Raw genomic sequence first — 26846 nt, forward strand, 5'->3', positions numbered from 1 at the left:
TGCTGTTAAAGATAAAGCTGCTGTAAATACCCGCGTAGGGGTGGATGGGAGAGCATAAACCTTCTCTGGGATGCATGCCCAAGAGGCTGGGACACACGATAAGCCCACTTTTACTGTGGTATGAAACCATCATCTTTTTTATTTCACCCGACCCACGTCGTTGTGTTCGAAGTGAGTTTCTCATAGACGGGCTATTGTTGGGTCACGATGTTTTATTTTTTTAATCTTTTCCACTCTCTCATTTTAATTGGTGTATTAGCCCACTTACACTTCAGGCAATTACTGACATGTTTGGGCACAAGTCAGTTTGTTTTCTGTTTGCTTCTTCTCTTCCTCACCCTCTGTTTCTCTTCTCTTGCTCTCCTCTGAGCTACCTCTGCATCTTTTAGGAGTTCTTCCTGATTTACTGATAGTGTCTTTTGGAAAATTATTTATATAGTTTTATTTTTTATTTAGTATTACAACATAAACACAGAGTTTATCACAGTCCACAGTATCAACATTTTGCTACTTAGACTTGAGTACTGAAGACTTCGTTCCATCTGGGTCCCTTCACGGTGCCATTTCCTCTGTGTCCATCATCATATGCAGTTACCATTCTTGCTTTCATCATCAAGAGACACGTATCAGGGGCGCCTGGGTGGCGCAGTCGGTTAAGCGTCCGACTTCAGCCAGGTCACGATCTCGCGGCCCGTGAGTTCGAGCCCCGCGTCAGGCTCTGGGCTGATGGCTCAGAGCCTGGAGCCTGTTTCCGATTCTGTGTCTCCCTCTCTCTCTGCCCCTCCCCCGTTCATGCTCTGTCTCTCTCTGTCCCAAAAATAAATAAATGTTGAAAAAAAAAAAAGAGACACGTATCAGAGTAACCTCCATTTCCTCCTTTTCTGAAACCCCACACCTTCTTCTGCCACCATTTCCCTTCTGTTTGGAGACCCTCCCTCAGCCCTCCTTCAAGGACAGTCTTTTAGATTTTCTTCATCTGAGAATACCTTGATTTCCCCTTCATTGTTCAAGGGTATTTTCATGGGATCTAGAATTCTGGATCTACAGCTATTTTCCCAGCATCTGAAAAATACCAAGCCTCTTCCTTCCAGCGTCCCGGGTCCAGACAGGACAACGGCTCAGCGGGATCTGGGGCCCCTGCAAGCAACATCATTTCCCTGGATGATTTCAACATTTTCTTCTTTTTGTTTAGTTTCAAGATTGCGTACAATGTCTCTTGGTGTAGTTTTCTTGCATTTATCTAATTTAGGATTTGTTTAGCTTCTTGGATCTGTAGATTTGTGTCTTGCCAAATTTGGAAGGTTGCCAGCAACTGTTTCTTCAAATACTTGCTAAGCCCTGTTCCCTCCTTCTTCTCCTCTGGGAACCAATGAAATGTTGGCAATTTTGTCATCTACCCATAGGCGCCTGAGATTTTTAAGTTTTTTCAGTTTGGACACAGTCTATCGCTCTGTCTTTAAGTCCACTGACTGTCATCTCTATCTGCTGAGCCCACACAGCTGGATTTATTATTGTTATTGTTATTGTTATTATTATTATTTAGGTGATTGTATTGTCCACTCCTATTTTTCCATGTGGTTCTTTCCTGTAACTACTACTTCTTTGCTGAGATTTTCTACTTTCTATTTGCATCCAAAAAAAGTTACAATTCTTTGTTCAAGCATTTTTATGACAGTTGCTTTAAAATTATTGTCACATGTTAAATACCTATGACAAATGCTTGTCACGTGTATTAATGGGTGATGCATCTCAGTGTTGGCCTGCCCATCTCAGTGTTGGCCTGCCCTGGCCCCACCCCCTCGATGGTGACAGCGCCTCTCCTCCAGCTGAGATGACCAGCCATGTCTCCAGACATCGCCAAGTGTCACCCATGGAATGAGAGCACTTCCCGTTGACAATCCCGGCTCTTGATCCATTGAAAATGCTTTATATACATCCAGATTTATGTATGTCCAGGGCATTTTATTTTCCTGGAAATGTATCAAATTATGGAAAATTTCTCAAAATTACTAAAAGTTTGTGATAAACAGATATCTTGCCAGCACATAATGGGTCCACAATGCATCTTAAAGATGTTGTATGACCCAAGAGCTCTCCGCCGGCTACCCCTAAGGTAGTGACACCCACAAGGGGCCCTAAAACATGCACAACATTAGGTGAGATGCTCACCTGACAGGTAATAGGTTTCCTTGTGTATCCAAGCAGTGAGTTTGACTTTCCCCTTGGCATAAACAGTAACAAAAGTCTTGCCATTGGTGCCCCCAGCCCATTGCCCACCCCACCTCTCTGTCTCCTTGCGTCCAGGTTCACCCCCACTCACAGCATCTCTGCAAATGGGACCATCCCCCAAGGGATGTCTGGAGGTGTGCCTGCTTCCAAACATTTTCCATACCGGCGGCCTGCCACCATGGAAGAGATTTCTATGCGGTCATTTATTCAAAGCAGTGAGTTTCCAGAAGACCTCTGGTCTGCATTCATGGAATGTAAACATGCTACGTTCATGGAAAGAAAACACATGGTCACCCATTATCGAATTAGCTACCAGAGTCCCTTCTCTCACATCATAAGAGCCAAAGCCTAAGGAACTATATCTCCAGGCCAGTGAGAGCTGTGGTGATGAGGTAGAATGAGCCCTTCATCTGGGACCAGAAGACCAGCATTTGTGTCTTTACCCTTAACTGTATGACAGCTTCTTCCACAAGCCCCATTTTCTTCGTATGTAAATGAGCATAATCATACTTCCAGACTACAGCTAAGTTTAAATTGAATAACAGGTTTATATGTTCTAAACCGTATAGAGTTGTTCAAATGTGTAATTACCTCTCACCCTTCTCAAAATTCCTATGCCTTTAGAGTGCAGCATATAGATTACTAAGACACATTATTATATTGTAACTCATTGATGCATACATTAATTAACTACTTAGTAATGTCACCCAAACTACACTTTTAATGTTTCAGGTGGAGAGACTTTGTGTCGAGATGATTGCCAGGTTTGGAGATAGAGAGTTAAATAAGTCACGGCCACTGGTCTCAAAAAGTCCATGACCACTCACTTACTTTCTCGAACCAGTATTCACTGAGCATTATTATTTACTTCTATGAAGCACTGTCCGGGTGCTGAGGATACATGGGACAGTGATCAAGACAGCCCTCCCCTCAAGGAGCTTACAGGGCAGTAGAGGAGTGCAGTCTGGTGAGCACGCCATGTGAGCGGGATGGCATGGTAAGTATTGTAGGAGTTCCAGGCATGAGGACATACCCCAGCCCCAGGGAGTCAGGGAAGGTTTCCTGTAACAAGCAAGGCTCCAAATGCAAATAGAGTGTAGGCAGGTGAATATAGAGGGAAAGGTCATCTGGGTAGATGAGAACCAAATAAAATATGTAAACGTAGAAGGCACTCAATAAATATGGAACCACTGACTAATTTGACTGATTGACTGATTGGCTGACTGATAAACAGATAAACCTTGTTTGTAGGAAGCAGAGGAGAGAAGGGAGAGGAGGGAGTGAGAATACGCCAGGGTCTCAGCAGCTACAGAAAAGCCCAGATTAAAAACAGCAAGTAGCATGAAGGGTCACAGGACATGAGGACCCAAAAACAAAAACAAAAACAAACAAAACAAGACAAACCAGAGTCCTAAGCTTCCCCATCCTCTCTGTCCCAAAAACACAGGACCAGAACTAGCCCGGAAAAGATGTTGTCCATGCTGCTGGGTGTGCAAAGTGAAACACAAGTTCTCACCAGACAAAACACATGGTGACAAAAACCAGAGGCAACAAAGTTAGTGTTCTCAGAAGCCTGAACCTGAGGTATCAGGGACACCAGATCCCAGTGCAAATTCAGGAGTCAGGGCAGGAAACTACATGTGAGGAGTAGGTCCAGGAGTTTGGCATCGGAATTTGAGCGGGTGCACACACAGTTAGAGGGGGAAATGTCAGTTCATGAAACACCTAGAGGGTTCGGTTGCCTTAATGGACAAGCGCATCCTCGTGTGCTGGCAGCTCAAGGGCATTGCACACCCGCAGAGGTGGATGACTCTAAAACCCGCTCTATAGACAGTCACTCAACCCAGAACCTCAGCCACACAGATGCAGTGACCACAGCAGCTTACTTCATTAAGCATTTCCTGTGTGTCAGGTGCATGTCCAAGTGCCTTCGTGGATTATCTCATCGAATGCTCACAACACACCCACAGGATATTATTATTCTCATTTTACAAACAAGAAAACTAACAAACATGCTGAGTAATTGCCCAAGGTCACACAAAGTCAGTTAGCTGGCACAGCAGGGACTTTTGCCGAACATATCAACAGTCCCACCCATGCTCAGACACACAAACGTACACACACACTGGGAAAACTTTGCAAGAGAAGAGGACAACAGAGAATCAAACCAGCAGCGCCCAAGGGTGTGTGGAATTAAAAACAGATACCTAGCTGGGCACCTGGACAGCTCAGTCGGTTGAGCATCCAACTTCAGCTCAGGTCATGATCTTGAGGTTCCTTGAGTTCAAGTCCCGTGTTGGGCTCACTACTGTCAGCCTGTCAGTGCAGAGCCCGCTTCAGATCCTCTGTCCCCCTCCATCTGCCACCCCCCACTTGTGCTCTCCCCAAAAATAAATAAGTATTTAAGAAAAAAACCACAACTTCTAGACTATGCCCCCCCAACCCCCATTGCATTGCTGTCCGTGGTCCTGGAGAATTGCCGCAAAGCAGCAATTGGCCATGACTCCCAGACCTGGATGACTGGGGTCCTGCCCATCTTCCCCCACAGGAACACGGAACCACATGGGCAGGAGGAAGAGCCACTGGTGGGAAATGTGGAAGCAAAGGAACCTTCTGGAATGTCATGGCCACTGACAGATTACAAAGGAGAGAGACAGCTTACTTTCAAATAACCACACATACTATTTGTTTCTGGGGGGGAGAAATGGAAAGAGTCCATCTTCTTCAATTTCACTCTCAAAAGAAGGAATTCGCACAGCACTTTAAGAACTGCATTTGTGCAAATTTCCTAGCTTTTCACATTAGGTCCAAGCTCCTGGGTGCTGGTCTCTCGAGCACGCATTGCCTTTGACACGGATCGTCCTAGTAAATAAAAAGCCATAATAACACCACATCAGGTTCATTCAAATGGCTGATTGCAGCCACTTTGCCTGCATTACTGCTTTTCACTCCATCTCCAGTTACGCGAAAGGTAAACTTTCCTTGTCTGTGTCCTTGAAACTTAAGTGTGCTGTGTTACCTCCTGGGCAGCTCGCTGAGCAGAGGAGTGAGGAGAGGGAGCCAGAAAAGACAGCAAGAGCCCCCAGACGGCCCGCTGCTTGTGTGCTGGACATTGGGCAGATGTACGGATAAAGCTGTCAGCAGTGAAAACACAAAGAGAAATATTGCTATTTCCTATTATCCACATTCTTCCCATGAACTGTTTGCCCAGTTGCCATGGCACAGGCAGTGAGATTTCATAACTTTGCTCCTGCCTGCCATGTGCTCATGCAACAATGTGAATTTAATCAGCCCAGACGGTTGGTTGGGTTTTGTCCATGTGAGTGGAATAAAACTTTTCTCACCAGCTAAACCCACAAAGTATCTAAAAGCCATAAATAATCGGGCACTCCTCTAACATGCACCTGCCTGTTTTATTTGATCAGGGCTGTGAGGACACAGGGAAACTGCACGGTTCCCAAGGGCTGGCTGCTGCTGGTGGCCAATGTTCCCCGAATGTACTTCCAGTGGAAAACATCCACTTTGGGTAGAGAGGTATTATTTCCTAAAGGAAGAAATAATTCTACTCCAAGCAGTCATTTTAAATGGAAAAATCCTAAAAGTATTCCTTCCACAAGGCAGAGAGCAATCAAAGAACAGAAATAGGGAGAAATAGATCAGAAAGACTATCTGCAAAGTTTGAGAATACAGTGACCACTTGTAGACCATCAGATACAGGGAGGGGAGGCTGGAACCCACATCTTCTCCAGGACGATGGGGCACACGCTTGCCAAGCAGGGGTGCTCATGGCAGAGAACCCAGACCAAATTTATTCATCACACCTTGATGGTTTATTTGAGCTATTTGAAATTATGTGGATCTTTTCAGAAAGTAATCCGCTGTATTTAGAGATGTTATTGTCAACGTGATCAAAAGGAACTTTTTCCAAAAAATGGTAACCTGATATCTTCCCATCTCAAAAGTATGGTATTAGACCTAAATTTACAGAAGAGGATATTTAGATGTGTCTATTTGTATCTCTGTGTTCTACTGCAAAATTATTAAATTAAAAAATACCTGCGCTTCATAGTCAAATGACCGGGAAATTCTTCATTGTGTTTGTAGTGCATTAAAGAGCACAGGACAATAATAACGACATTGAAATGCTCCTCTGACGCAGCACTAGGAGGTAGGCTATAATAAATGTATTTGCTGATCCCTTTTTCAAATTAATAAGTATATTTCTGGTATGCATTGCCAAAAATTGTTTTACTTGTCAGCAAAAGAGCAGGACAGACAATTGTTTAAGAGATTTTCAGTCCAGCTACAATTGAAAAGAACAGACTGGGGAGCCACATGGAACTAACGGAACATTGTGTGTCAACGTCGCTTCAGTAAAAAAATCACAAAGTAATCACAAAATAAGCAAAGATCAAACAATGGGATGTCTGCAAATCTGTTCTTTCAGGGACAGGGCTCCGGTCGACACAGTTGTACGTTGATGAGGGGTGCAAATGAAAGATGGGCCCCCGGCAACTCGCGGCCCTGAGGAGCGAGGGGCATAAGGACAGTGGAACCACGGTGGCACCTCCACCACCTGCACCGTGCCTGCTTCTCCCGGCTCCTCTCCCTGTGACATCCCCATTCCCGCTGCCACAGGGGACATAAGGGACGTTAACAAAACAATCCTGGTTTTCAGGGGAGGTGCCGCCAGCGAATGCTTCCTTTCACCTTGAACACGGGGGCTGCCTGGGGGGGCCGCTGGGTCAGACTGGGGCAAGATTCCCCCCAGACGGAATCAGGTAAGGATAGCCTTCCCATAATGCTGCTGGCATTCAATAAAATTGATCTGCTCATTAAAGCAAAGTAAAATCAGGGAAGATATCCTGAGTGCACCCTTTTAAATGACCACCGAAAAACGTTTAGTTACTTTGAACGAACAATGGTCTAAGGGGAAAATTGGAGATTAAATACGTACTGCCCGGCACATGGTAGGTGCTCCTTATCGGTTCTGCCTTCTGCGTAGAGTTACACGCGGATGAAAATAATTTTACCAGGAAACTAGCACTATTCTCTACTCTGGGTCGTATTTGGAAGAAGGCTGAGGAACTGTTTTGCTGCTGCATGCTGTGTTGTATGACATGGCAATGACACGCGTATTTAATACTATTTCCACGGAAATCTCCTGGCCTCACCTTGTAGAATTTTGAGCAACAAGAATGAAACGAAAACTGGTCTTTACCTTCACATTATCGCCTTGGCCAAAGTCTCCACTGGGCAGAAAGGGAGGGAGGGGGGAGGAAGAATAAACAGGGAGAGGGGCGGTGATGAGGGCACACCCTGGAGCCAGGCCACTCTTCTGTGTTGGATATTTTTGCCACTTTTCAGATGTGTTATTATTGGCACTTGCAAATGAAGGAGGTGAGCCTCTGGGTGGCTAAATAACGCTCTGGCAACAAGTCAAAACGAAAAAGGCCTCGATCGGGATGTGTGAGACCACCTCACTCAAATTCTGGCTTCACCCCCACCTGGCGGCCTTCCAGGCTCAGACCCTGTCACCCGCTGCAGCAAAGGGGTCCCTCCAGGCCTCCCTGCACCACCTGCCCCCATGAAGTAAGTAACAGACAGACCCAGTTAACAGGGCAAGACGGTGTCACCTCCCAGAACAGAGAACTCGTCCTGAAGGGGCACAGGGTTCCCATGTGGGTGCTGCCCCCACAGCCAACACAGGCCCGTGGGCGCACAGGCCAGTCCTGCCTTCCTGAAGCTCCACAGGGCCGTCTGGAGGAGGTAAGGCCACCCTCACACTACAAATCACTCCAGTGGCTTTCGAGGAGCAGGAACATTCCGGTGGCTTTGCACCTCGTTCGTCTGCATGCCAAAGCATGGTCAAGGCAGCCGGTGCAACTTCAGCCCCGCCAGGGAACGTTCTTCATGCACACGGTGCACCAGCGGAGTTAAGCGGCCGTGGCGCTAAGTCCAGAGCACTGCTTCTCTTCTATGCTGCCCGCATCTGCATGTAAGTGAAAACACCAGTAGACAACAAGCCCACTGGTGGGGTCTCCCTCCATCGTGTGCCCAGACACGACAATCCTCGGCAGCCTCGGTGATTCGGATACCAGGTCCGGCATGGTTTGCGGTCTCCCTGAAATTTAAATGGTTGTAATGAAAATTTTGGTTAAGCACTTCTGCCTGCTGCTAGGAGTGTGACCCTGCACCGTGGGATACTTCCTGTAATACAAGCGTGCTCCTTGTAGAGCGAGGGTGCTCCGAGTGCAGCGTAGGTGCTCCTTATGGAACGAGGGTGCTCTGTGTGCAGCAAAGCTACTCCGTGTAGAGTGAGGGTGCTCTGTGTAGAGTGAGGGCGCTTTGTGTGCAGCAAAGGTGCTCCGTGTACAGCGAGGGTGCTCCTTGTGCACCTAGGGTGCTCCGTGTAGAGCATGAATGCTGCGTGTATAGGGAGGGTGCTCCATGTGCAGCGAGGGTGCTCCGTGTGCACCTAGGGTGCTCTGTGTAGAGCATGGGTGCTCCATGTACAGCGAGGGTACTCCCTGCGCACCGAGAGTGCTTCATGTATAGTGAGAGTGCTCCATGTGCAGCGAGGGTGCTCCATGTATAGCGAGGGTGCTCCGTGTGCAGTGACAATGCTCCATGTACAGCGAGGGTGCTCCGTGTGCAGTGAGGGTGCTCTGTGTAGAGCGAAGGTGCTCTGAGTACAGCAAGGGTGCTCCTTGTGCAGCAAGGGTGCTCCATGTAGAGTATGAGTGCTCTGTGTGCAGCAAAGATGCTCCGTGTAGAGTGAGGGTGCTCTGTGTAGAGTGAGGTTGCTCTGTGTGCAGCGAGGGTGCTCCGTGTGCAGCTAGGGTGCTCTGTGTAGAGCATGGGTGCTCCGTGTACACCGAGGGTACTTCCTGTGCAGCAAAAGTGCTCCATGTATAGTGAGGGTGCTCCGTGTGCAGCGAGGGTGCTCCATGTATAGCGAGGGTGCTCCGTGTGCAGTGAGGGTGCTCCGTGTGTAGCGAGGGTGCTCCATGTACAGCGAGGGTGCTCCGTGTAGAGCATGAATGCTCCATGTACAGCGAGGGTGCTCCGTGTGCAGCAAGGGTGCTCTGTGTGCAGCGAGGGTGCTCCATGTGCAGCAAGGGTGCTCCGTGTGCAGCGAGAGTGCTTCATGTATAGTGAGGGTGCTCCGTGTGCAGCGAGGGTGCTCCATGTATAGCGAGGGTGCTCCATGTGCAGCGAGGGTGCTCCGTGTGTAGCGAGGGTGCTCCATGTACAGCGAGGGTGCTCCATGTGCAGCGAGGGTGCTCCGTGTGCAGCGAGGGTGCTCCATGTACAGCAAGGGTGCTCCGTGTGCAGCGAGGGTGCTCCGTGTATAGCGAGGGTGCTCCATGTGCAGCAAGGGTGCTCCGTGTGCAGCGAGAGTGCTTCATGTATAGTGAAGGTGCTCCGTGTGCAGCGAGGGTGCTCCATGTATAGCGAGGGTGCTCCATGTGCAGCGAGGGTGCTCCGTGTGCAGCGAGGGTGCTCCGTGTAGGACCAGAACTCTCCACGTGAAGCAGGGTGCTCCCGGAACAGGGAGCGTGCTCCGCCCGGAACACGGATGCTGGCGCAGCACAAAGACGCTCCCGGGAGGAGCCCTGTGCTCTGCCCACGTCGGGACGTGAGCTGCCGCGGAGGCTTCCGCCTAAATCCCTCGATCTGGGACCCGACCACTTGTGTCCGTGTTTGCATCTGCTGGCGCCACGCTAACAAACCAGCACAGACGGGGCGGCTTACACACCGAAACTGACTTCCTCACGGCTCCGGGGGCCAGAAGACTGAGACCCAGCTGTTGGGGGCACCGCTTCCCCCCGGGGGTGCTCCCGGGGGCTGACGGAGGACCTGTCTCGGGCTCCCCTCCCTCCTGGGCTTCTGGCCATCCTCGGCGTCACGTGGCAGGTGGATGCACCATTCCTCCTGTCCCTGCTTTCGTGCACGCAGGGCATCGCCCTGTGTGCGTGTCAGACTCTGTGTCCGACTTCCTTTTCCCACAAGGACACAGTGGGACGGGACTCGGGCCCACCCCATTGGCCTCATCTGAACCGAACCACCTGTGGCCTCCTATTTCCAAAGGAGGTCACATCACAGGCCTGGGGGCTGGAGGCCCGGACTTCTGACAGGCCCACGTAAGAGGCTCAACTCAACCTGGGCAGGAAGTGGCCCCAAGACGCCGGGAGCCGGGAAGGAACAGGGAAGCGGGAGAGGGAATTCCGCTCCAGCGATCCCCGGAAGGGGCTGAAGGGCCTCGCCCGGGAAAACTCGCCTGTCTACACTCAAGGTCTGAGCCCTAGGATCCTGCAGGACTCGGTTTGCCAGCTGGCTCACAGTGCGGGCCCCCGTTGCAACAGCGCCCGGCTGGGGCAGCAGATCCAAAGGGAACACAACCGGCCCACAACCCCGCGTCAGATGCTCCGAGCCTGGCCACCAAGTGGTCCAGACTCCAAAGGGACGACACCCCCACCTCGACACCACTTGCTGTTTATGACGTTCTGGTGGGAAGGTGGCCAGACCCGGGGAGGAAGGGGGTCCTTCCTTCACGAGCTGCCCCTTCTCGCCATCTTTACCCCACCTGCCCCCCCGGATCCGGCCCCATCCCGATTCCCTCTGTGCCGCCGTGGGTTTGCCGGGCGCGTGGGCATCCCCCCGCGTGCAGCCCAGGGCTCCAAGCGAGGAGCTGCCTGACAGCTCCTGACGCATTCGGCGGGGAAGGCCGGGACTCCTCCCCAGACACGGAGGAGAAGAGGGGCAGAGGACACACGGCTGTCCCTTACTGCGGGCCCGTCACCTGGGAAGCGCTCCGTGTATTCCGGGACAGCGCCCACACGGCCCTCGGAAGGGAAACCCGGGTCCCCGGCGGGACCGACCAGCCTTCAGAACGTGGGACCCCGCGCCCCGGCCCACGCACGCAGCCCCTGGGCCCGGCCAGGGCGACTCACCCATCCAGAGCCGGGAGGCTATTCACGCATCAGCAATTCACTGTCAAACGGCAAAGAGTTTGCCAAAGAATAATAGATACTTTACATTTTATGCATAACTAGTTCTGAGACCAGGGCTATAAAAGTTTTCTATTAACATGGAAGCACCAAGACAAGTTTTTTTTTTAACTTGATAAATATACATAGCCCCTTCACAATGGGGCCCTTGTGTTGCTAATGGGGACCCTTAATGGAGAGTTATATTTCCAGGATTATATCTTTATTCAGTTGCAAATGATTTTTGGGGGGAGTTTTAATACTCTGTTCCCGTCTATGAATAATAGTATCATTTGAATGCGGTGGACACCTGGCACAGCGAGGGACAGTGGGGGCTCTGCGCTGACCTGGCAGCGCTGGCTGCCAGCTCCGCATTTTCCCAGCGTTTCCTATCCGCCCCATTCAGCATCTGATTTCATTCTCCCTCAGCAAAATGCTAGACACTTGTAACTTTATTCTCCCTCTGCAAAAACTTGCTCTCTTGTGAGGGAAAAATCCTGGAAAAAAAAATTGTCTCTTATCAATCTCGTCTTATATGGAGTCCAGTAATTTGAAGGCTGGCTAAAGTTTCAGGAAAAACCTTCCAATTAAATACTGTAAAAAGATAAAATAACAGTGGCCTTGCGGCCGCCCACCAGCTTTACTGAAGCGCTCTTTTGTTGATTTATTGTACATTAGCCACTGAGCCGTGCAAAGAACATTACGTTTCAGAAAGAGCTATTCGTATGCGGCCTGCATCCACTCCAAAAACAATCAGGCCTGTATTGCGTTTTGCAAATTTATACCAGGATGTTGGTTTTAGAGTGCTTCCCTGAAAAGTTTTTCAAGTAAGTGTCTGCTTTCATGGGTAGGAGTGAGGGAGACACACAAACAAGCCTTTGTTTCAAAACTCACAGATGTGTGGCCGGGCCGGGCTTTGTTTTCTGTCTAAGAAGTATGCTCAGATTTTTGTTTTGAGCACAACACAGGATTGTACCAAAAAAAAAAAAAAAAAAAAAAAATCAGCTTGAGGATGAATGTCTTGTATAATCTTAGGCTTTCCCCGACTTTCCCAGGGCTAAGTTTTCTGCTCCAAACTTTGGGTGTTGTGTAGATTTGGGGATCTTGTTTGTTTGTTTGTTTTGTTTTTCAAACGCAGATACACACGGAAGAGGGATTCTGTCTACTTCAGCTTCTAATGGCTTCAGGAAACTTCATTTCAAAGCTATTTGGGGGTTTGCAAGCTCAGTAAATATACTCGTGTCTGCGTCACGGTCTGCCTCTCACGGTCCCTGCGCGTCTGCGTTGTTCCAGATCATCCGGAAGCACCAGGCGTGGTGTCACGGAGCACAGGGGACAACACCGGGCCGGACGCGAAGGAAGCTGAGTGACAAAATATTTATACTCCAAGCGCGGCATCTTCAGGGACACAGGAGCAGTTCTCCCTCCCAAACAGCACACGAGATGTTTTCATCCACAGGGTCATACGTGCCACTGCAAAATACTTGAGCATAAGTGGGGGTCGGGACCGGCGGCTGATCAGGACTCACAAGGAGTGAGGTGGCACGGCCGGCCTGGCGTCCGAGCTCGTGCAAAGGCCCCCGAGCCTCGTGCTGCTGCGGTTACACCGGCCACGGGACCGCCAGACACGCAGGGCTCAGGCCTGGGTGCAAGTGCGTGTGTGCGGGGCCCCCCCACCCGCCCCCACCAGCCAGGTCGGGGCAGCAGGACGGGCTGTGCAAGGGAGGAGGGCTGGCAGGTGCACAGGCTGAGGGCGAGGGAGGCCCGCTCGGTTCCTCGTACCCTCGCCTCTCCCCTTGCAGTGGCGTCCCACCAAACCTGTGGGCTGGTCCTCACGTGGCGTCACTGCAGGTGGGGGCACCGGCGAGGGTGCAGGAGACGGGGCGGGTGGACCGAGCCTCCCCGAGTTCCCGCTGAGTAAGGGCGGCTATAGCTCGGCTCAGTTATAACTGGTCGAGCACCTAGCACGGCTTTCTCATACTGTTTTAGCTCATTTCTTATTCCATTTAACCGTGGCTCAGTCCTCCCCTCACAGCCCCGCCAGGCCAACACGCGAGTCCGATGTTAGAGACAAGGAAGTGAACACCAGGGCCAGCAGCCACAGTGCAGCAGGGCCGGGTTTCGAACTCAGGTCTCTGCAGGTGCAAACCCACGCGGCCCGGGGCCTGCTCCCTCCGAGCCCCCAAGCCCAGAGTGGGAGGGGGCCTCTCCTCCCTCAGACTAAGAACGTGAGAGTGGAAGCTGTTGTGGGTTCTCTTCCTTTTCTCCTTCTTTCCCCCGGAAAGTGATTGACTCAGCTTCTCGCTCTCCCTGGGACCGGCTAATTTTGGCATTCAGTCAGTCTGTGCCTTTGCTTTCATTGTTTAAAGACCATGACTAAGTCGGGCTGTGCCAAATTGCACTACAGTGTGAAAATTTACTGCCGCTTTGTTATTCCAAAACTTCATCTTCATCAACTAACATAAATGTCCTGTTCACTTGGGATGCTCAAAGACATTATTAACCGTCTTTGAGATGCTAAGTGGGACATAACCTTAAATCCAGAAGGTTAGTCTTCTGGTTATGGGGTTAGTCTCTCAGGAGCAGACAGAACCAGGCAGGACAAGGAGCCAACGATCAGGCAGGCGTGAGACAGTCCAGTTATGTGTATGTGGCGCGGACACATCGTGTGCCTCCCGGTCCAACCCAGCATGAGTCTCCTGAGCTAACAGAGCCGACAAATACGGGGTTGTTTCCAAGGAATGTATTTCTCGGTGTCTAAGACGTGGTACTATTCAGTCTTTGCTGAAAACAATATAGGGGGGTTTTTTTGCACAGTTAAAGGAAATCCTCCAAATTACAGAACCTGCTCAGGATCCCTCCTTCCCAAGAATCCCGAGGAGAGGGTACACCCTCCGTATCACCACCCGAACGAACCACCGGAACATGCACGTGGGTGGGCAGGTTCTCTCCAGAGGGGACTGGTCCCCGTGTGTTGAGCTCACCTGCCCTTCAAATCCTATTACGTGTGGCTAAAACACCTGCCCTCTCGATCTCTAATTTCTGACCGTTTGGGGCCTGACACACACGGAGCTTCATAATCATTCAAGGTCTTCATTGTCTCAAATCCGAGACTCGAGACTGGCTCTTAGGAAACTAAAAGCCTCTACTTTTTCGATATGCTAGTTACAAACCCCACATCTCACATCTCAAAGCCCTGACCCCATCTCTCACATCCTCTAAGGATCAAAAGAGCACAAATCAGCCCCAGATGATAGGGACTGTGCAGAATGCGAATCTGGCCCTGCCTTCGGGTTTGCACTCAGAATTCCAGGACTCTTCTTGGGAATTGCGCACTAGACGTTCAGTTCTGAGTTAATTTATACGATTTCTAACACAGAAGCAAGGGGTTTCTTATCAGCTGAAAGTCAATTTTCCAGCCACAAGCCTTGTAATGAAAACTTTTCCTGAGTGTGGGACAAGAGTGAGGATATAAATCTGAAAGTGCAGAGATCCAGAATTACTGGTTTATTTGTCCTTTTCGAGGAAGAAACCAGGGGCCTCTCTCAGAACCATCTCTTATCATCTTTAACGACACACGTCCTCAAAGCCAAGAGGTCACACAGGACACGCTCTGGCCCGGAAGCCCCGGTCACACTCGGCCAGGTGACCAAGCTGGGGTTGTGCCGACAGTCACACCTTCCTCCATCCGGGGCCCGGGCCCGGGGTCTCTGCCCGCTAGGGGCCTGGCTGGACCCGAGGCCCTCGCCACGCCAGGTGCCCTCGGCACTCAAGCGCCCGTGCCTAGCTGCTCACGGCGTCCACGGGACTCGGTCAGCCCCACCCCCTCGGGGCCGTTCCGGTCCCGTGTCACACCCCCTGCACCAGCCCGAGGTAACAATCATCCCATCTGGCGAGCTAATCCATGAGGCTAGATGAGGCCGAAGAGAGCCGGCCAGAGCCCCAGGTGCCATGTGGCCTTGTGCACCGTGCCCCCAGACTAGGGTTTCAGCCACAGGCCGTGTAACCGCATTCAGCGGCTGTCGTCACCGGGCCACCCTCGCCACCTCTCCTTGGATTTATCAGCACATCCGCCAGCACACTGAGTGGTCCAGCAAGCCCTTCCCGACAGGCAGCCCGAGAAAGCTCAGGGACAAGGAACCAGGGGACACAGCAGACACGGTGCAGAAGCATCACAAGCAGCCCAGTCGGCCCCGGGTGGCTCCCAGTGTGCGCGTCGGGACTCCTGGGTTCCGGTTCTCAGGAACCCGCCAGGAGTCTGAGTCCCGGAGGCCACCTGAGGGCCACCCAGGGATAGAGCACCAGGCAGACAGCTCTCAAAGATGTGCCTTATCCTTAAACAGAAAATTACGTTTGGCCTCCTTATGTAGGACACGGACAGAATTCCTGTATGAAAGGCCTTTTGACGCATTACTGAGAGCACAGAGAGGATATGTGTCGCACCCCGGGCTCCAGGCACACAGCTAATGACAAGGAAATGCAAACACACGTGCACGCACACCCCAGCAACACTTCAGGGGCCTTTCCTGAGGACACAGGCGACGTCGCTGCCCAGGGGGCCCCAGGGCCACGCACCAGCGTCCTGTACATGGCGCTGACCACGCCAACCTCCCGCCTGGTTCACAGGGGGTTCCCCCGAACTGCTCCTCTGGGGGGCTGTACGGGGAGTGCCGCTGGTCACCGAGGGCCAGTAACAGAGGGATTCTGGGACACCACCGGGCTCCCTCACGCTCTGCGGTGACAGACGGCCGTCAGGCGCCTGGTACAACGATACCACTTCTCAAAACGGAAAGCGTCGTGTGTGGCTGTCGATATCTTACGTTGAATTATTGGCCTCTGTCCTGACCCCTGTATTTTAGCCAACTGGAGTCCTAGGAAATTATTTTTATTCAGGTGACATCTATGATAAAGAGCCCATCAATAAATATTTTCCGTCTGAGAAATGTGCTCAATCCGCTCACTGGAACAAGAAAGTCACGCTTTGTGCAGCCTGCCTGGGAGTCTTACCAAAGACAGAGCTTCGTGGAAAACGCAGAACAAATCTGTCAGTTATGCTCTCCAGACCCGCGGCCACTGGCCCCCCGTCTGCTGAGGACCGGCCAAAAGGAAATGGTGTTTGGGCCAACACTCTGAACACGGGACTCGCATCTAGCGTCCAGGGTGTGAGGGTCTGGGCGGCATGGGGCGCGCCTTAGCGTGCTTCCTTGGGGGGGGGGCCACCCCTCCTCCAGGCAGTGTGGACGGCTTCAAGATCCCCACCGTGCTCCTGAGAGAGACGGGCAGTTCTGGTCTGCTGTTGAGAAGCGCTAAGTCCCCACAGGGAAATCACAAGGACTGTGGCCAAATGGCACGTTCCTGGCACCCATTTCATCAAAACCAAAATAATATAGAATCAAGGCCCTCCAGGGCATTGTGGGGGCTCTCACTGGCAGAGGCCTGGAGATTCACATAGGGAGGTGGCCCTGTCGAGCTTATGCTTTATAAATCCGTCTGCAAAACCAAAAGACCCCTTCTCAACGTGGACCTGTGGTTTCCCGGACTAGGCGCCCCAGCCTCCCCAACACAGGTTTCCCAAGGGGCCTCCAAGGGTCTGGGGCGTGACTCATCGGAACCGCACATGGACGTGTGGTGGGCCTCGGGACCCCCACCCGCGTCCGGTCCATTCCCCTCCGGTGCCACCGTCCCCACGAACGCCAACTCCAGCCTCCAGGCTGCCCAGACCCAAGCCTCAGCTGCCCCTTTTCCCTCACGCCCCACGTCCCACCTCGTGGCATCTTCTTCAAAACGCGTCTGGACGATCACTACCCCTCACCACCCCCTCCGGGACCACCTGGTCATAGCCAGCATCCCCTGTCCTGAGATACTGCAAACACTGACGAACCTCACTGCACGCGGCGTCTGAAACCAAAGGTCTCGGTGATCACGGGGCCTCACCGTCCCTTAGCCTGGTTCTCCGGCAACCCTGCCTCCCGTGGCCTCTCTGGACTCACTTCCACTTGTGTGCCCTCGGCCCCTCCCCTCTGCCCCCCTGGCTCCCCAAGACTCCCCGATCGTGCTCCCCCTCCAGGTCTCCGCACCCGCACGTCCACACCTGCCCCTGCTCCGCACCTGCTCACAGCTGTGCTCACGGCCCTGCTGCCTGGAACAGCACAGAGGGCCGACCGCTCATCTAACCTGACGTGCACATGCAAACCCACCACCGGCTCCCTAAGCTGGCTTTCTGTGTCTGCACCACTACATCACTGGTTCCCTGGGCTCATCACCTACTGTCTGTCTTCCCGGCCAGAAGGTCCAAGAAGACAGGGACAGGTTTTGTTCACTGCTAGAGCCTCAACACTTACAGCAGCACCTGCACATATGAGGAGTTCGGTAAGCATCTGTCGGATGGGTGGATGTGTGCATGGGTGAGCGGAAGGCAAGGAAGGAGGAGGGAAAAGAGGACGGAGGGAGGGGAAGACGATAAGTGTGTTTCCGTGTTACCATCTCAGAGCCAGCAAGGGGACGTTGCCAGGACAGGGAGCCGGCAGAAAGTTCCGGGAGGGCTTGTGGCAGATTATACTGATAACACTTCTAGGACCGAATGTGAGGCAGGGTGCGAGCTCACACGGGGATGGAGACGGGGGCCAGGTTAGGCGGAAGCAGCTCAGGGTGGGGTCCCCTGTCAGACACAGCCCCGAGGTAGCCTCTCCCACAGACCCATCCGGGCACCAGGGTACAAGCTCCAGGCGGGAGGACACAGGACAAAGAAGACCTTCACACCTCCAGCCACCGGTTTAGAGGCAGCCTTCACCATCCGCTCTTCCCACCTGCACCTTTGTCCTCGGGGTGAAGGTTAGTACCCTCATCCTACAGGTGCTGGGACCGTCGGGACCCGCAGCACGACCTTGCCGTTCACCTCGGAGCTTCAATGAAAGGTTCGGACCTCTCCCTACGCAGCTCGCTGTCAGAAAATTCTGCATTAACGAAGAAGCCGGGGCGACCAGAGGAGGCCCCACTTGGCTCATGGTGACCTCTCTGGTCCCAGGGCCCAGGCAGCGGAAGGCTCCGCACGCGATCTGAACGGGAAACTGTAGAACCGTTTCCAGAAACCCGTGTTGATCTACTGAAAATGTATCTTTCTTGTTACAGCCCCAAAACATCCAGAGAGTGGTTTGGTTTACTTCCTAGGACGGCTTCCAGGAAATAGCCACTCTCGCGCTGTCTATTTTATTGTTGATTACTTCTTGGTTGGGTGGTTTCAGATTTACAGGAATGGACGCTATTATTTGCCTATAACTCTCTGGGGTCTGTTTTCGGGCAAAGAGAAAAGGGGTCCTCACAAGAGGGAGAAACAACTCGGACACCACCCTCTGCACACCCCAGTGTGCTCTGGGGGTGAAGAAGAACGAGCCTGTCCACAGAGGTGCTCCAGGACACAGCATTTCCGGATTTCTCACGCCAATTTACAGCGACAGCTAGCGATCTTCCAAGCGTGCATCCGTCATGGCCAGTGACTCCACTTTCATTGCTGACTCTAGAGAAAGCCTCGCACGTACGAGGAAGCCATGTGAAGAACGGTCAGTGCAGAACCGTCACAAAGAAAGAAAAACCAGAAATGACCCAAGTGCCCATCGGCAGGGGAACCCTCGCTCCCGTGTCAACCTGAAGACCGCCACACAGCTGCTGAAATGAGCGATGTGGGGGAGAGGCAGGGAGAGCCCGCGGAGGGAGTGACGCCTCCTGCAGACCTAGTGGGTGAGTGAAGCACCCCCCCACACACACACAGCCCCAGGACCTCCACAGCCTGGCGGGGGGTGAGGGACGGGACGGGGGAAGCTCCCTTCAGCAAAGCGTCATTCACTTCAGGCAACACGACATTTGCTCTATTTTTAACTTTATGAAAAGCAGTGTTCCACAACCACGGGCTACCTGGCTGGTACAAGCCAAGCTGCGAACATGTGGGTTTTGCTGGAGTTTGTTTAACGGGTGCCCCTCCCGTGCTCACCTGGACACACCTGGAGGCTTCCGAACAATGACAGATGCCAGGGAGGCGAGACCACCTTCCGTGGTTTCACTGGTGATTTTTTACCTAATCGCTTTTGAGTGCTAATAATTCCCCAAATACCCTGTAAACCAACCCGGACTCTCGACTATCACACCCTGCCAGCGCGGTTGTGGGGACAGAAGGTCAAGTGCGTACAGGTGGCTTGCGGATGACGAAGGCGGTCACTCTGCCAGAAGGAGGCGGGTGGAGGGCGGCTGCCCCACGCGGGGACCTCACCTTGCTCCCTCCAGATCCCTCCTGGCCCCGCGACTTTGCGCCACACTGGCCTGTGGAAGTCTGTGTTTGACACGAGGCCACATCTTCGATGATTTCCGCCCCTAGGAAACAGACTGTGTTGAGAAGGGCGCTGTGCTCAGCGCATCATCAACATGCTTGACCCGTTGTCGCCGGTTACAAACCACAGCGTGAGGAGTCAGCCATGGGAAGTGAGTCTGCTTTCTCACCGGTGAGATCTTGGCACCAGAAGAGGGCTCCATCAGGGTAACGTAACACAATCACAGTTTCCCTAAAGATCACCAGGAAAACAAGCTTTTTTCTTTGTAGCTTAGAGTCCGTAAGTTTCCCTACAGAAAAGCACAAAGTGCCCACAAGACTCCAGTGGCCACGTAGACCACTGTGTCTCGTGTGTGGCCCACTAGCTCGTTACACAGCCCCGGGAAGGACGGCTGCAGCTGACACGGTGGACGTGTGGCTCGTGGACATTGTCCCCGGAGCCTCGAAGCAGGTCCCGTGGTGGCCAAGGTCAACGACTCCCTGGCTCTGCCGCCCCCACTGTGGCGCCTTCCCTGGGTCCCACAAGCGTACTTGTGGTCCCGCTTTATACACCTTCCTGAAGTTGTCCGTGCCGGCGAGAAGCCCGCGGGAGGCCTCCGGGTGCGGCTTTCTTTGACAGCCGTACAAGGGCAGGGCCGAGCCGGGCCAGGGAACCGCTCACATCAGCCAGCCAGCAGGGGCAGCAGGCACATCGGGCCCCAAATCCCAGGAAGCGGTGTGAGCGTGACCTGCACAGACCCCCCTCAGAAATGCCTGAGATGTTGCTTTTTTCAGTTTATTGATTCATTTTGAGAAAGAGAGAGACCGCTGGCGGGGGAGGGGCGGAGGGAGAGCGAGAATCCCAGGCAGGCCCCGCGCCCTCCGCACAGAGCCCACCGTGGGGCTCCAACTCACGAACCACAAGATCACAACGTGAGCCAAAACCAAGAGACAGACGCTTAAACGACGGAGCCGTCCATGTGCCTCAAGGTCTGAGATGTTCTCACTCTTTCTTCCAGACTCCGCGGGCAGGAGCACCGAGAAGGTGTGGGGCGAAGCCCACTCCCGGGGCTGCGATGCTGGAGCTGAGGAAGAGGCGCCCTGACACCCCGGTCTCCGCCCGGGGCCTCAGGACCGGGCACCTGCACAGGCTCTGGGCGAAGGGAGTCACATGGCACGCTGTCCCAGAGGGGGCACACGCTGACACGTGTGGACACCAGATACCAGACGCGGTGTTCCGCGAAGCGGATGGCTTCGTCTCCGGCCCGACACCCCCACTTTGAGGGCTGTTCCTCCTCCTGATGGTCCCGCCCCCTCCCAGACTCTCCCATCACACCGCGGCCCGCATCCTAAGGGCGGGGGTCGAACTGCGCTCCTCAGAGCCGCAGCCCCTGGGAAAATGTGCTTAGGATCACCCCACTCCCCCGAAAGCCAATCCACTGTTGCCTGGCTTACGTGCTGGGGCTCTGCACGAGGTGTTATTTGAATAAGGGCTTTTATTTCCTTAATCAATCCCCACCGTGACCCCAAAACGTAAGACAAGCATACTGAACGCGAGGGACCAGCTCCTCACCAGTGAGATGGACCGCCTGTGCCTTTCACAGGACGCAGACCGGGGTGCCGTCCGAGCGCCTGACAAGCCCCAGCCCCTGCATCCGCTGCGGGCCGGCCCCTCCACCCGCGTGGACACCCAGGGACAGGAGAGGACCAAACCAGCCAGTATTGTCCTTGAAGAGCTTCCCCTACCGTCCCCAGCTGGGCCGTTGTCTCCACAGACGGTCCCCATCACACCGTGGGGCTCTGCTCCCTCAGCGTCCAGCCAGCGGCCCGCTGGCCCTGCCGGGTGATCCCAGGCCTTGCCCTAAGCGTGGCTGGTGGAGCCCGCTTCTCCCAGCTGCACAGCGGGCCCAGTTAGGTCCCACCCCCATCAGAGGGGCTCTGTGTCCCCCCCAAACTGGGGCCGTGTGACCCCCACGGTAACGGTGGGTGCAGAGGTGATCCCGTGACTCCAAGGGGCCTTCGGCATGACCGAATCTCATCTCTCTCCCTCGCGTCCCGCAAACCTGCCGATCCCATCGTCCAAACGCACTCAGGCACGGGAGGCTGGCCATCTCCTCGCTGGCCTCCCGCCCACAGCCTGTTTCCAGTGGAACAACCACGCTGGCTCCTCTAACCCATCAACCAGGACATGGCCCCAGATGGCCACGTCTCCTCGTCCCTCGGGGAAGAGCAAACATCCTTTCCGGTCCCCACATGGTCCCGCCCTCCGTGACAGCAGCCTGTCACTGCTCGACGAGGGGCCCGCAGACACACCAGCTGCCGGGCTCTGAGCCGATAACCTGACCTCTGGGGTCTCACTTCTCACCTTTAAAGTGGGAGGAGCAGGTCCTGTCTCCCCCGGGGCGTTTGTCAAGGCAAAGTCACGGCACGTGGCATCGAAATGTGAATCCTTCACTCTGATGCGGCCCCCCTCGACGACAGCTATCAGCTCCCACGCGCTGGCTGGCCCCACCGACAACACAAAGCTCACTAGCTCAGACTCCGTGGCACACGCTCACGTACGAGCTGCATCGGGTGCCAACCCAGCGTGTGCGAGTTGCCTACGGAAACAACATGGGTTGGAAGGAAAAGTCAGCGTGACGTTTCCACTGTTCCTGGGAATTTCCATCCAGGGAAATGCGTTCTCAATGACTGCCGTTCGTCGAGTGCTCGCAATATCCCTCCTACACCCCTGCTCCAAATGCTGTGTGAGGGCGTATAGACAAAGAAAAGCCTTTACCCACAAAGGGGCGCTTGGGGGCTCAGTCGGTTACATGTCTGACTCTTGATTTCGGCTCAGGTGGTGATCTCATGGTTTGTGAGATCAAGCCCCATGTCGGGCGGCATGCTCAGCCTGGAGCCTGCTTGGGATTCTCTCTCTGTGTCCCCCCACCCCCCGCTCTCTGTCTCTGCCAAAATCAATAAATAAACTTTAAAAAAGGAAAAGAAAGAAACTGTGGCTCCCCAAGGTCCGGTCGGTCCTGGACCACAGACCCGGGGCCCTTCTGAGCACCTGCGTGGGACCCACCCTCAACCAGGGTGCAGAGCAAGGCCCGCCACCCACAGACCCGACCGGCTCACACCCACCGGACCTCCAAGCCCTGTCTTTCCAGCCTCCAGGCTGGGCTCAGCAGCAGTCGGGGAACAGGAGCCCCTTCCGACCTCCCACTCTGCATGCGCCCACGCAAAAAAGCTTTTGAAGACAAACTCACGCGGAAGCAAAGCCTGCATCTCTAGGGACAGGGGGGTCGCCCGCTTCCACAGAGCACTTCCTCAGGGTCCCGTCTATGTACCGCCAAGCCGACGGGGAGAGTGCATTATACCTCTTTGCCGGCAGTAACACGGGCTGGAGGGAGAGCGCCTACCCCCGGACTGTGTGACCCGAGGACAGGGCGCCGGTGGGCTCCGCGTCGCCACGCGACCGGGATCTGGAGGGCGCGAGGAGGGGAAGGTGGCAGCTGGGGGCGGGCCCCGAAGCTGTCCAAGCCGCATCACGGAGGAGCTCGTGCAGGGTGGGGGAGAAGCGGCGCCCCGTCTCACGGCGCCGTGCGTCCTGCTCAGTTTCTGCAACTCGCCGCGCGTGTAAATCACACACACGTCCACCACTGTAAATTTACGTGGCTCCATCTTCCGCACCGGCTCACTCACCCCCGCCCCCGACACCTGTGCAGCCGGAGGACGCGGCAGGGGCCCGCAGGGCGCTGGGACTCGTCTGTTCCGACGCTCCCGCCGCCGCTGCGGGTCTGGCCTCAGGGGTCCCTCTGCCCTGCGCTCTGTCTGCCACCCTCCCCACCTTCACGACGCTCGGAGCCGGGAGCATACGAAAGGCGGTGCAGTCAGGACACGCGCTGCCGGTGACAGCACAGAAACTACCAGAAAGGAAGGCACGCGTCCGCTAGGGACCGGGCTGGATGGGCTGCATCCCGCCAGCACGTCGGACGAGGGGCTCAGCCCAGGGCGGAGGCCCACGGGGGCCCCGCGAGACGCTGCTCACACGGTAACCGTCCCGAGGGCCCAGACCTAACATTTCCAGCGGCAGCGACGCGAACGGGGACACCCCGCGGCCCCAAAAGAGCGGCCTCGCTTCCCGTTCTCTGAACCCCGGAGGGTGAGTGGCGTTGGCACGCAGACGGGAGCAGGCTCGACTTCCCCGACGCAGTGGACCCGGGTCTCCCCTCAGGGTGTTCCGGGTGCGTCCCCGGAGCGGAGGAGGCCCGGGGGCCCCGCGCGGCCTGCTGGCGGAGCCCACGAGAGGCCGCTCCTCCCGCAAGCCGGCCGCCCCCGACCGAGGACACCGAGCGGGTAGGCCCGGGGGGAGAAGGCGGGCGCCTTCGCGGGCGCGAACCCGGACACTGGAGCCTCCCCAGGACGGCGGCTCCGGGGGAGGGCGCAATCCTGCCTGGGAGGCCGCCCGAACGTCCCCCCGGTTCCGGCACCAGGACGGCGGATCCGACGCCGTGCGCCCTCCAGCCCCGGCCTGGGGGGCGGCCCCGAAGGTGGCGAGGGTCAGGGACTCCGGCTCCGGCACACGCGGCCCCGGAAGGAGAGCTGCCCTCCCACTGGGATCCGGTGCGGGAAAGTCCCGGAAGTCAACGTGGCGCCGTCCGTTGTACAGGAACCAGAGCCCGCGAGCTCGGCAAAAACGACCTGCGTGCCGCACGGCGCCACGCCTGATGCTCCGGGGTCACACACACACCTCCAGAAGCGAGGCCCGGCGCCACCGGAAGCGAGGCCCAACATCACCGGAAGCGAGGCCGCGGCCACAGGAAGCGAGGCCCAGCGCCACCGGAAGCAAGGCCGCGGCCACAGGAAGTGAGGCCCAGAATCACCAGAAGCGAGGCCCGCGATCCCCGGAAGGGAGGCCCGGCGCCACCGCCCTCCATGAGCGCAAGAAACAAGGTAAAGGAAGCAGCTCATGCAGGTGACCTTCTCCTGAAGCAGGGGCTACGGCTGACACGTGATCCCTGGGCAGGGGCGGGGGGGCTTCCCACCGGGACCCTCAACCAACGCTCCCGTCCGAGTGAAAAGAAACTTCTCAAAACAGGACTTCTAAAGACTTCTGTACAAGAAGGGAACTTGCTTGTGGTCTGGACTCTTTGGGGTCACTTAGCTGTATTTAACCTGAATTAAAGCCTGGGCTTTCCTGCCTGGGACACATTAGTCTCTTGGGAGTTTGAGTAGCTTGAACCGTACGAGTACAAATGCCTGCCTTTAGATGAGTCATCTCTGGAGAGAGTGGCAACCCTGAGCTGCTGGAAAGGGTCCCGGACTGTGGTCGCCCTGCAGGGCACTCCCAGACCCCGGGCTCCGTCCACACCATCACATTCACAGCCCCGCTTCAAAGCCCCGGTACAAGCGCCCTGCACTACGGGCCCACCTGGTCAACAATGTCCCGGAAAGCAGGCGACGGCGGACCCAGCCAGCTGCGCACCGAGGCGGGCATCGTGAATACTGGCCTCTCCCGGAAGCTGATTATGAGCACGTTACCTCTGATGTCCATCCCTGCACCTGTAAAATGGAGGCACCAGAACCGACCCGACAGTGTTGTTGGAAGAATGAAAGGAGACAAGAAGCGTGAATCACTTGGTTCCATGCACCTGCCGCTGAATTCTTTCATCTGCACTGTAAATTCGGGAGGATGTTGAAGCTACCGCTCACGGACACATCTTCAGGACGAGTCAGGAGGGGCAAGCACGTGCGGGGCAACCACTGTGAGGGGCACATCCTCGGGGATGCAGGGAAAAGGACCATGGCCTCTCACACAGACGAGAAACACACGACAAGCATCAGTTCGCTCCGGGGCATTTTTTCCCAAATGGTAGACCGTCGAGATTCAGGGTGAAGTATGGGGGGTAAGAAGGAGAAACGAGCGGTGCATTCAATGAATGGGACAAAGGAAGAGGAACAGGGCTCCTCCTAGAAGCCAGGCCCACAATCACCGGAAGCGAGGCCCTGCACCACCGGAAGGAGCAAAAACGTTCCAGGTGCCAAGTGCCAGTGGGGGCTCAGCGGGCGCCCCGACCTCGCGGTGAGCCGCAGACTCGGGACCAAACCAAAGAGAGAAGCCGCGGTGCCTCCGTGTTCCGTTGCCCCCACTCACTCTGCAACCAGCAGCCAATGTAGCCAACACCACCAGTGTCCCGTGCAGCCTCACACGAGCCCCAGGCTCCCCACCGCTTAGCTCAAGAGAGACCGTATCCACATTTGCACACACCGGGGAGGGAAGAGAGAGCAGGGCCGCAGTGACGGTCAGATGGCAGACCTCTCTGGCTCTGCCGCCCAATCTCCACTATGCTTGGTTCCAGAAACCCCTCGTGAGAGCCTTGGGTGCCTATGCTGTGCCCAGATGGGCCATTCTCAGCCAGGGCAGCGCCATCAGGCCCCTCGGTGCTGGCTGGTAGGCAGGGCGGCTTGGACAGGAGACCACAGGACAAAAGTCAGGTTCTTGGACAAAACTTGGGTGTCCGGAGTCCTGATTCTCTCACGCAAGCTGACACCCAGCAGATGGACCCTCCCCCCAGCCTGATCTCCATCTAAATCCTCAGACAAGCCCCTCAGATGTCCAGATGGCCTCCAGCCAAATTTAGGTATGCTGGGGGAGGAGGAGGGGCAAGAGGGGCTGAAAAGCCAGAAAGAAAAGAAAATGGGATGTTAGTTTAGTATTTTGTTGTTGCCTGAGTTCTCATGATCGTTCACTAAAAATATTGTAATCAGAGAGGGTGGGTTCAAAATAATGTTGCAAGTGCCACAAAGGTCTGAGATGTCAGATGTAACATACATTTTTCAGTTACACAGATCGGATGCCACGGGGAAAGCTCAAATCCACTCTCAGAAACCATCCACCACCTCCCTAGGATCTAATAACACTCTGGGCCCAAAATGGCCTTTGTTCCCACCGAAGAAATTGAAGTCCCTTCGCTTATGTCTGGGCCTGCGCTACGGAGATGTCTATGCGTGTCCAAAGTGCACACACACAGGCCTCGAGTGAGACACCCACATACTGCCCCGAGTCACTGCATCACAGCCCCTCCGTACCCATCCTTCCTGAAGGCATACGTTCCACAAATGGACACGCTCACCTCCATTCCCTCCCGTAGACTGCAGCTGGAGACCCTCAGAGAAGCCATTGGTCCCACGTCCCTCTTCCGCAAACCACACATCTCAGAACCAAAGGACGTCTGTTAAAACACAGACCGTGTCCCGAGTGCAGGCCCCCCGCCTCATCTACACAGTCAGCAGGGCTCTGGAAACGCCACTGCCCGCCACCCAGAGATCCGCTCGGAAGCCCC

Source organism: Prionailurus bengalensis, chromosome D3, assembly GCF_016509475.1.
Source record: "Prionailurus bengalensis isolate Pbe53 chromosome D3, Fcat_Pben_1.1_paternal_pri, whole genome shotgun sequence".
Classification (NCBI taxonomy): Eukaryota; Metazoa; Chordata; class Mammalia; order Carnivora; family Felidae; genus Prionailurus; species Prionailurus bengalensis.